The sequence below is a fragment of the Enhydra lutris genome, unplaced genomic scaffold (assembly GCF_002288905.1).
Source record: "Enhydra lutris kenyoni isolate GAN:26980312 unplaced genomic scaffold, ASM228890v2 scaffoldscaffold1, whole genome shotgun sequence".
NCBI classification, from domain to species: Eukaryota; Metazoa; Chordata; class Mammalia; order Carnivora; family Mustelidae; genus Enhydra; species Enhydra lutris.
In genome coordinates this window covers 24,069,725-24,079,805 of record NW_019154085.1, presented here as the reverse complement: position 1 = coordinate 24,079,805, position 10,081 = coordinate 24,069,725, and the positions used below count along the sequence as shown (strand labels likewise).

Here is a 10,081-nt window from a genome sequence, read left to right as displayed (position 1 = left end):
GCCAGAGGAGCTTTCTTTCGGTATATTTTTATGAGACCGCAAGAGCTTCCTCTCATTTTGTCCCCCAGGCTTAGAGGGGACAGTTTCTCAGTCCTGGGACAGCCAGGAGGAGCCTGAGGTGGCCTAAATTGTGTCATCTGTTTATTTCACAGCCCTGTTTATATATTGTCATTTTCAACCTACCGTGTGTCCCGAGGGAGGGAGGCCTGGGCTAAGATGTCGTTCACTGCTCTGGTTCAATGTGTTAAGTGTTTAATCACCTCTACCCACAAACATATCCTTTCGGTGAGCAACCTATATGATCTGTAATTATTTTTCCCTATGTTATGTTTGTTCTGATTACGTTTATTGAATTCCAACTCAAAAATTAGGGCTTTATGTATCTTTTTAAATTGCATCTTTCAAGTAATTCATTCTTATTATTTTACAAAGGTTGCTGTTTGAGAAGTTGCAGAGGCGCTGCTCCAGGCTACGAAAACCTTGATTAGTAGGAAGTTGAACCTCTTTTCTCCTCTGCCCATGCTTATTCATATATCTAAAGGGTCAGACTTGATTTTACTCTCTCAGCACTTGAGCCAGAGCTCATACCTGCCCCCTGGAGGTTGGAGGAATCATAGGTCACTTCCTGATGGGTAACCCAGGAGGACACCAGACCATGATACTGGTGGGGTCACCAGACACGAAGCCCAGGGGCCATACATGAAATCCGGCTAGCAGAAGTTCTACTTTCTTTGGCTTGCCTATGGCTAATGCTAGAGCATCTTCTCCCTGCCTGTTGAAACCTCACCAGGTCAATGTAAGTGCAATTTCTGCCCTTTATAAAGTTTTCTGAAACCTTGACTGTCAACACTCTCTTCCCATGGTTACCCTCTGCCTGGGTCATCAGTGTGAGAGCTTGTCGGATTGCCTCACATAACCTGCCCCCAGGTTAATAGGGACAGTATTTGTTCACCGTTCCTGGTGGATTCCGTTGCCTCATACATTCAGAATCATCATTCAAATTCACTCACCTGACCTGGTGTTGGGGTCAGCCTAGGAGCTCCAACTTTTAGGGAACAGTTGCCCTTATATGCTATAAGCCTGAAGTCAAGCCTACCTCAGCTCATCCTAACAAATTTCAATAACTTTGAATTTCAGCTGGGAGGGGTACGGGTCCGGTCCTTTTTCTACCAAATAACAGTTGGGTTTGATCACCTTCTTCACCAGCAGGATTCGAGTTTTGCTCATTAGTAGTCTTTGCCAAATAATATACATCGCATATATTAATTCTGCTTCCCTAGAAATCCTCTTACATAGTTTAAAATTTTTGTTAACCTTAACATTTTTCACATCACAGTTCATTTTAGACTTTAGCACCTCTGACATTATCATGACAGTCAGTATCACCATAATATTTAAATATGTGGCCTTTCTTCTCGTGTTTCACCAATTTAAAATCTGATCCTGTCAGTAATTTCCCGGGAAGTTACACTGGTTTCTCTCAACAATTTGTTCTTTCTTTCTTTCTTTCTTTTTTTTTTTTTTAACACAGCCAGTATGCAAAATGCATAGTTCCCTAGCACCAATTTTCCTAATAACTTTCTTTTCCTTTTACTGGATGAAACTATCAAGTGAGATAAGGACTTATCAAATGCTCTGCTTTTGAAGAGTGAGATTTTCAATTGAATGTGTACTTGAAGCCTAGTTTTTCATTCCTACCAGGTGAATTTAATTTATTTGCTTTCTTTAGTCAGGTCCTTGTAGTATAATCTTACAGTGATGATAGCTAATATTTATTGAGTACCCCCTTTATGCCAGGAAGTTTATGTTTAATCTCATATAATTCTCAGGGCAATGATAATCCACATTGTATAGACAAGGAATCTGAAGCACTGAGAGATTAAATAGTCTGGGGACCCCAACTGTAAGTACCATGTTCAGGGTAGGAGCTCAGGCAATCCAGCTCCCAAGTTCAGCCTTGTAACCACTATGCTATGGCACTACCTAATTTTATTTCTAATCTTCTTTTATCTTCACACAAATACTCTCCTCAATTCTCCAGATTTTTATGAAGGAATATATCTTTTTGGCACACAGCTACACTCTGTTCTCATAATAACAGTTCTGTTTCTTTTGAACCAAGAATGATGACATCCTTTCATGGTGCATTTCCAGTAGTGAATTCCATCCTTTCTCACCTCTCAGATCATATTTACTTTCATATCACAATCTCAGTTTCATTTTGTTGATTAATCATGTTTTCTACCTAGTCTGGCCTTTAGTTAATGTACAGGGGAAAAAATTTTAAAAAGATGCCCTGAGCAAGTTAATCTAACAGACCTCCCTCAAAAGTATACTAGGTTTTGACAAATATAGGGAGGAGTATACCCCATATTTTTATTCCTATTACTTATAATACTTACTTTTAAAGTGAAAATACTGAAGAAGGGTCGTTTGTAAGGTTAAAGTTGGAAGATATTTTGGAATTCATCTAATTTAACCCTTTATATTACCTTTGAAGAGATGATACTTGTGTATGTTAAATGATCTGCCTATAGTTAAACAATCTTGGTTCCTTAAATTATTTTACTAAAGTAATGCTTTCAGCAAGTGATCAATAGTTAAAATGACACTTGGTTTTAAATTTAATTATATTAATTATCTTTCTCCCACATCTTTCTCCCAATTTAATAGGTAGTATATTTAAAATACCCACCTTTATCATTTTGCATTTTGAGTTTCTAAGGCTATAGTTGTTTCAATTATATCCATAGTGATAGATTCAGAATGGGTGAAAGACTAGATCTTGTAACATAAAAACTTCTACTGTAATTAGACAGCACATGTTCTGGAAAATACATGTGAAAACAGTGTACATAAAAATTCTGTAGCATTTCTAATGAAGAATCCTTTCTAAAAATTTCAAATGTAGGCAAAAGGAGAATAATAAAAATAGAATACTGGTTCTCAAAGCAATCTTAACAACAGGAAAAATATGCATTCAGTGGGAAAGCATATAGCCCTTTTTCTCTAGTAGTTTTTCTTTTCCTGAATTGGAAATACAACAGATTTCTTCTCCCATTCTAGTAACACTGTATTTGATAAGGTAACAGAGTTCCCCGTGGTTGTTTAATTCATTACAGGCGTACCTCATTTTATTGGGCTTAGAGATACTGTGGGTTTTGGTCTTTTTTTTTTTTCCCTTGGTTTTTTGTTTGTTACAGATTAAAGTTTGGTGGTAACACTGAGTGGAGCAAATGAAGTGTATTGGACCCATTTTTTCCAACAACATTTGCTCACATCGTGTCTCTGTGTCACATTTTGATAATTCTTGCAATATTCCAAACTGCCTCATTATTTTTACATTTGTTCTAGTGATCTGTGATCAGTGATCATGACTTGCTGAAAGCTCAGATGATGGTTAGCCTTTTTTTAGCAATATTTTTATTTTTTAATTTTTTTAAATGAAGATTTGTTACATCTTTTTAGGTGTAGTGCCATTGCACACTTAATAAACTACAGTATAGTATAAACATAACTTTAAATGCACTGGGAAACAAAAAAAGTCATTTGACTTCTTTTATTACAATATTTGCTTTATTGCAGTGTTCTGGAACTGAACCACAATATCTCCAAGATATGCCTGTATTTTGCCATAAGTGTAATTTACTGATACATTTCATTAAAAAAAAAAGTTGGTTTTATATGTAAGCATTGACTTAAAAAAAAAAACCCAGAGCATTATGAAGAAACATTTTCAAAATCTGTAATTTAATGACAAAAATTTGCATCAGCAGGTCAAAATGGTCAACTGGGAAGTCTGAAAAAAATTAAAGACTGTGGAAAACCTAAAGTTTCCTGAAGTTGATATAGTTTTAATTATAACCCAATGCATATCCTTTCCGGCATCTGATGTCATATTAAAAATAAAACTCAAAGGTAAAAAATAAACTCAAAGGAAATCAAATTTCATTGCATATTATATACATCATTTCTGAGAATAAAAATTTGCAAACAGGGTCTTGTGGGATGTCTTGACAATAACATAATAGAAAAATAGGGGCACCTGGGTGGCTCAGTCAATTAAGCCTCAGACTCTTAATTTCAGCTCAGGGTCATGATATCTAGTCCCATTCGGGCTCCATGCTGGGCTTGAAGCCCCCTTAAGGTTCTTACTCCCTTTCCCCCTCCCCCTCCTGGTACACACATGTACTCTCGCTCTCAAAAAAAAAAAAAAAAGAAAAGTAATGATCTCAGCATTAAAAAAAAAAACATTTCTTTTCAGCATTTCTCCCCTGGGTTTTCATAATGGTGGCCAACTACTTTAACAAGTGTCTCCTCCTTGTCAGCCACCTAATGTGATGGGATTCACCTTTGTTATATCCCACAAGGGACTTATCCTCAAGGCAGGACAAAATCACTTACTAAAACAGACTAAAAAGTACCTACTTTTAAGACCTATGATTTCAAACTTGGAAAAGGATGTTTCAGAAAGTGAACAGTTTATTTTTTAAAACAAGAAATGAAGACACTTGATATTATGGTCATTACAATTAAATTGGCTTCATAAATGTCCTCAGAAAAGCCAGGGGGTTTCCACTGAAGGGAATATGTCCAGAATCGGAAGTGCTTGAGTTCTAGGTCCTAATTTGCCGCTATAAAAACCGCTAGTATGTGGAGGCAAGTCACTTACCTTTATAAAACTAAGATGATGCTACTTGTTGTACAGCCTTCCTTTTTCATTCAAGTTAGTTTTATTTATGTATTCATAACACAATTTCATGTCGAAATAAGTTTGAGACAGCTTCCAAAACAAATAGAAAAAATAAGTAGGAGAGTCAGAAGAAGAGTAAAATTATGGAGAGTGAAAATAAAAAGAAGTCAGGGGAAGGACTGGTGGACAGTTTACATGGTGTTGTATGTGGGCATAAGCTCTTCCACAGTCAATAACTCTCATCTTAGTGTGAATTGATGCATTCATCTCTCTGTCACAGACAAGCTTTTCATAGTAGGAAAGAGTAGAGAAAACATTAAAAAAAAATTCCTAAATAAATAAGGAATGTAAACATTCTTTAATTATTTTCCAGTTATGTTGTCACTGGTATATACCTTAAAAAAAAAAAGAGCAAATTTCTAAAACTTAAATTAGGCCAGTATTGTTAGGCTCTGACTATATATCTAAATTATAACATAATTTCTACAATAAAAATCTCATAATTCCAGAACTGAAAATATCTTTCATTGATGCCAATATGGGAAATAATCCAATATAATACTTGCTTTGCTGACATAACTACCATTAAAACATAGAATTTTCATGTAACTAATACTTACAAATACTTTCTTTCATTTTCTGCCACTCTCCATTTTTTTTCCTTCCTCAGCCCCAAATTATGGAAGCAGTTTTCAATGTCTTACAGATGCATTCCCTTCTGATCCAAAATGAGCCTTAATAATGTAAGTGTCAGAAACCAGTTCCATAGCAACTGCAAAAGGAGCTTTTACATGGACACACGTTTCGAGAGAAATTACGTTTGGAACTCACAATAGTACAGAGAAACTTACATTAAAATTATCCTTTGCATCTGGTAGAAGAGATAGGCGTGGTTCAAATATCTCAAGGATGTTTCTTAAGAGCTCTCCCTAGGTCAATGAAGTTGTATTATTTTGCTTCCAAGCTTGTGCCACTTTAAAGCAAGATTCAGAGTCTGAAAGTAATACTAACTTCCTCTAGCTAAGTGATTTAAATAATCACCGTTTTCAAAAGATTAAAAAAAAAACAGAATAATTTTGCCACGATATTTTGTACTTTCTCGTGTATAAAATAATTTTATTCCTTTAAGAAATCCTGCTGAGTTAATATGAAAGACATTTCCACTACGGGTACTAAAAATTCACAGTAACCCTTATAGTTCATACAAAGAAAATCAAATTCTATTTTAGTGAAGTTTTCATAACAGCCTTTTGGCTAATAATGTTGAAGAATCATGATATATTTAAGAGATATTAATTCTAGTAATAGTCATTTATCTTTGATGTCAAAGAGAGACAAAGGCTTGGGAAATAGAAGATTTATGATGACATATTATAGACTCACTTGGTAGATGTTAGATTTTTTACTCTTCCTCTGAAACGACAGATAATGAAGCTTTATCAACTTCCTTTTATTAAGGCTAAAAATATATCCTATAATAGGATCATAAACATTTAATGAAACCCACAGCTGTACTGAATTTTAAAATTAGGTGAGGATGGACAAAGTAGTTCATAGAAAAGTAAATCAGCATAACTCATACATTATGATTTGACAACCCAGCTTGTTTTAATTTAATATATCTCCGGGTCTGACCTCTGTCCTGGAGTCCAGATATGTATTTCCAACTACTTAAATGAACCTGGGTATCCAAAAATGAGTCAATTTTCTTGCCAAGCACATCTGGATATCTGAGACATGTCAGTGGAGAAAGCTCAAATTTGAGAAGCTAGAACAGGATGATTGACCTTCCTTTTATTCTTCTACTGCTTTCTGAGAAGATTGAAATCCTTCCCTCTGTCTAAAGTTGGGTTCCCCAGAAACACTCTGAAATGAGGATTCATGAGAAGGTGATTAATAGGAAGCTTTCCCAGAAAAAAACATGAGGGTTGTAGGGAAATGGGACTAGCTAGGTGCTTAAGGAGGGATATGTTATCAAGCAAAATTTCATGAAGAGTAAGTTTGTCCCACAAAGGGTGTCTAAAGACAGTGTAGGCCACACCTCAGAGTTATCTTGACCAACACAAAGTAGCTCGAATATTTATTCTCCTGCACCTGTCAATCATTGGTTAAGAATCACCCCTCAGGAGATACAAAACTCCCCAGTATTTCTTTTTTTTTTTTAAGATTTTATTTATTTATTTGACAGAGAGATCACAAGTAGGCAGGCAGAGTGAGGGGGAAGCAGTCTCCCTATGAGCAGAGAGCCCGATGTGGGGCTCAATCCCAGGACCCTGAGACCATGACCTGAGCAGAAGGCAGAGGGTTAACCCACTGAGCCACCCATGCGCCCCGCCCCCCCCAGCATTTCTAACAAAGTGAAGCAAAATGAGTTCTAGCGACCCAAGGCCAATGCCCCAACAAAGAGACATAGTGCTGATCATTTAAGCATGGAACACATCTAATGTGGAGCTAGTGTGGAGCTAGTGTGCACAGGAATGAAAAAAAGATCCAAGCAAGCTCTGGGGGTACACTGACGGAGTCTGCTACGATCTCCATGCTGGTGACTATTTCAACTTATTTTCCTAATAGCTATCTTTATTCTTCTTTAAATGTTGTTCATACACACGTGGTCTTCTCTGCATCCTGCAGTGGGGAATACCCATTCTTGACAGTAGAATGCTGCAGATAAGCCAGAGCTGAAGTTCCCTCTCTGTTCCACAGTTTGCTGAGGGAGCTTATCAACTGTGCTATTGCTCAGCCCAGTGTTTTAAAAAATTGAATAGGAATGCCTTCGGATGAGGCTTGTTTTCTCTGATTCACCAGAATTTCCTAACAGTACCAACTATAACTTGATTCAGCTGAGTATAACAACAACGACAAAAAAATCCAAAGCAATAGTGGTTCTCAAAGTATGGTTTCCAGACCAAGTGCATCAGCCAACAAATCATATGGTTCTATGAAGGCAGCAAGGACACAGTCTCCTCCCACCTTCGTGGGATTAAAAATAAATAAATAAAAAATAAAGAATGCTTTAGCAGCACCATCACATCCCCACACAAAGATGGAGGAAGATGCAAGAAAGGATGAGAAGAGCTTATGCAAGGTGTTTGTAAAGGCGAGTAATGCATTTTATAGGTCATTGTCCTGAACAAGTATTGTGCTGGTAAACACTTGCTAAACAGCCCTCCAATTTTCATTGTGTAAATATTCCTGCTATATCTGATTTCAAGCTACCAACTTGACATCATTGAACAGAGATGAGAAGAGACATGCATAATTAAGTAAAACAAAGAACGTGATATTTGGTGCATAATTGTTCACGTATATGCAAAAATCCCTTACATGAAGGAGCAACGTTAAAAAGGAAAGCTAGATACAGTTGCATAGCAACCTTCCACAGTAAAGGGTATTCCCGTTCTGTGTATTCATGGGGTCAGTATGTTAAAGAGCCTTACTGGCTCCCTCTTTAATTCAAGAATTTCCTTGTAGAAAATAAAACCATTAAAACTATCCTGCCTCCTCTTTCACACAAATTTCTGCTAGTCAATGCTTAGGTACATTTTGTCGTCCCTTTTCCCAATACACATCAGAAGTGATGGTGGTTGATGATGGTTCTCAATCTCAGAATATATCTGAGTCAAGTCTCATTTCTATTCTGTGCCTAACAGATTTTTGTTGTGGTTATGTTACAGGGCTCTAAATTCAGTCCAACTGAGTTTGAACTCAACTCTGCCATTTGCTATTTAAATAACCTTAGAGATCTTATTTTATCTTTGTGTGTGTATGTGTGTATTCCAATAAAACTTTATTAATGAACATTGACATTTCAATTTCACATAATTTGCACATGTGTTATGAAGTACTATTCTTCTTTTGACTTTTTTCGACTCCTAAAAGGAACTAAAATGTTTGTAACTTGACATTCTATACCCAAAAAAAGGCAAAGGAACAGAACTGGCAGGCGGGCTGGTTTGCCAACCCTTGTTCCAACTGGGGCTCCTTTAAAACAACAGCGTTTTTGAGATATAAATCACCTACTATACAATTCACCCGTTTAAAGTACACAATCCAAGGTTTTTAAATACATTCACAGAGTCATGCAGGTCTCATAGGACATCTTCCTCACTCTCAAAAGGAATCTAGTAGCAATCACTTCATTACTCCCCCTGAAACACCCCAAACCCTATAGCCCCAAGCAACAAGCATTGACTTCTGTCTCAACAAGTGTACCTATTTTTTTATATATATGGAGTCCTATAGCATGTAAACTTTTGTGCCTGACTTCTTTCAATTACATAATATTTTCATGTTTTGCCCAATTAATAGCATGATCAGTACTTCATTTATTTTTATTGCTAAATGATTCTCTGTCTAGTTGTTCTACCCATTATTGAAAGTGGAATAGTGAAGCTTTTAACCGTTATTGTTGAATTTTCTATTTCTTCCTTCAATTCTGTCAGTTTTTGATGCGTGTATTTAGAACAATTAGATACATATATGTTTACAATTGTTGTATCTCCTTAGAAGACTGAACCTTTTTTCATTTTTTTGGAACCCATTTTTATATCTAGCCATATATATATTTTTTAAATTTTATTATTTGACAGACAGAGATCACAAGTAGGCGGAGAGGCAGGCAGAGAGAGAGGAGGGGACGCAGGCTCCCCGCTGAGAGAGCCCGATGTGGGGCTTGATCCCACGACCCTGGGATCATGACCTGAGCTGAAGGCAGAGGCCTAACCCACTGAGCCACCCAGGCACCCCTATTTTGTTTTAAAGTCTATTCTGTCTGATATTACTCTAGCCATTCCAGCTCTTTCATATGGTTGCTGCTTGCACTGCATATATCTTTTCCATTCTTTTACCTTCAACGTATTTTTTTTATTTTTAAACCCAAATAGTATCTCCTATTCCAGTAGTGAATTTCCTACAGCTTATAGTTTGATTTTGTTTTTGTTTTTGTTTTTCTGTTAAATATAATTTTACTATTTCTTTCTTTCCTTCTTTTTTTTTTTTTTTTACTGGATTGTTTAATACCTTCACATTTAATGTAGTTATTTGGTATATTTAGATTTACATCTGTCTTTTTGCTTTTCTAGTTTCTGTATATCTCATGGGTTTTTTTTTGTGCCTATATTCTTCTTTTATTACCTTTTTTACAGCAAGTGGGCATTTTCCACTGGAACATTTTAATTCCTTCAATGATGTGTTTAATTATATGTGTATGTTATTTTCTTAGCAGTTGCATTAGGGCCTACAAAATGTATCTTTCAGAATCTACTTCAGATTTATATTGACTTAATTTCGATGAAATCTAAAAATCTGACTCTTATGTAGCTTAGTTCTCTCTCCACTTTTTTTGTGCTATTACTGTTATACATATTAAGTCTATACTTGTTATAAATG

At 36.1% G+C, this 10,081-nt stretch overlaps 1 long non-coding RNA gene across 1 annotated transcript in view; it reads right to left on the bottom strand.

Annotated features, from left to right (window-relative positions):
* LOC111142651 overlaps positions 1-5,028 on the bottom strand; it is a 21,627-nt gene extending 16,599 nt beyond the window's left edge. Inside the window, exon 1 of the long non-coding RNA XR_002640280.1 lies at positions 4,673-5,028. This is a non-coding gene — a long non-coding RNA (uncharacterized LOC111142651). The remainder of the gene's footprint in view (positions 1-4,672) is intronic.
* Between the last annotated feature and the right edge of the window lie 5,053 nt (positions 5,029-10,081).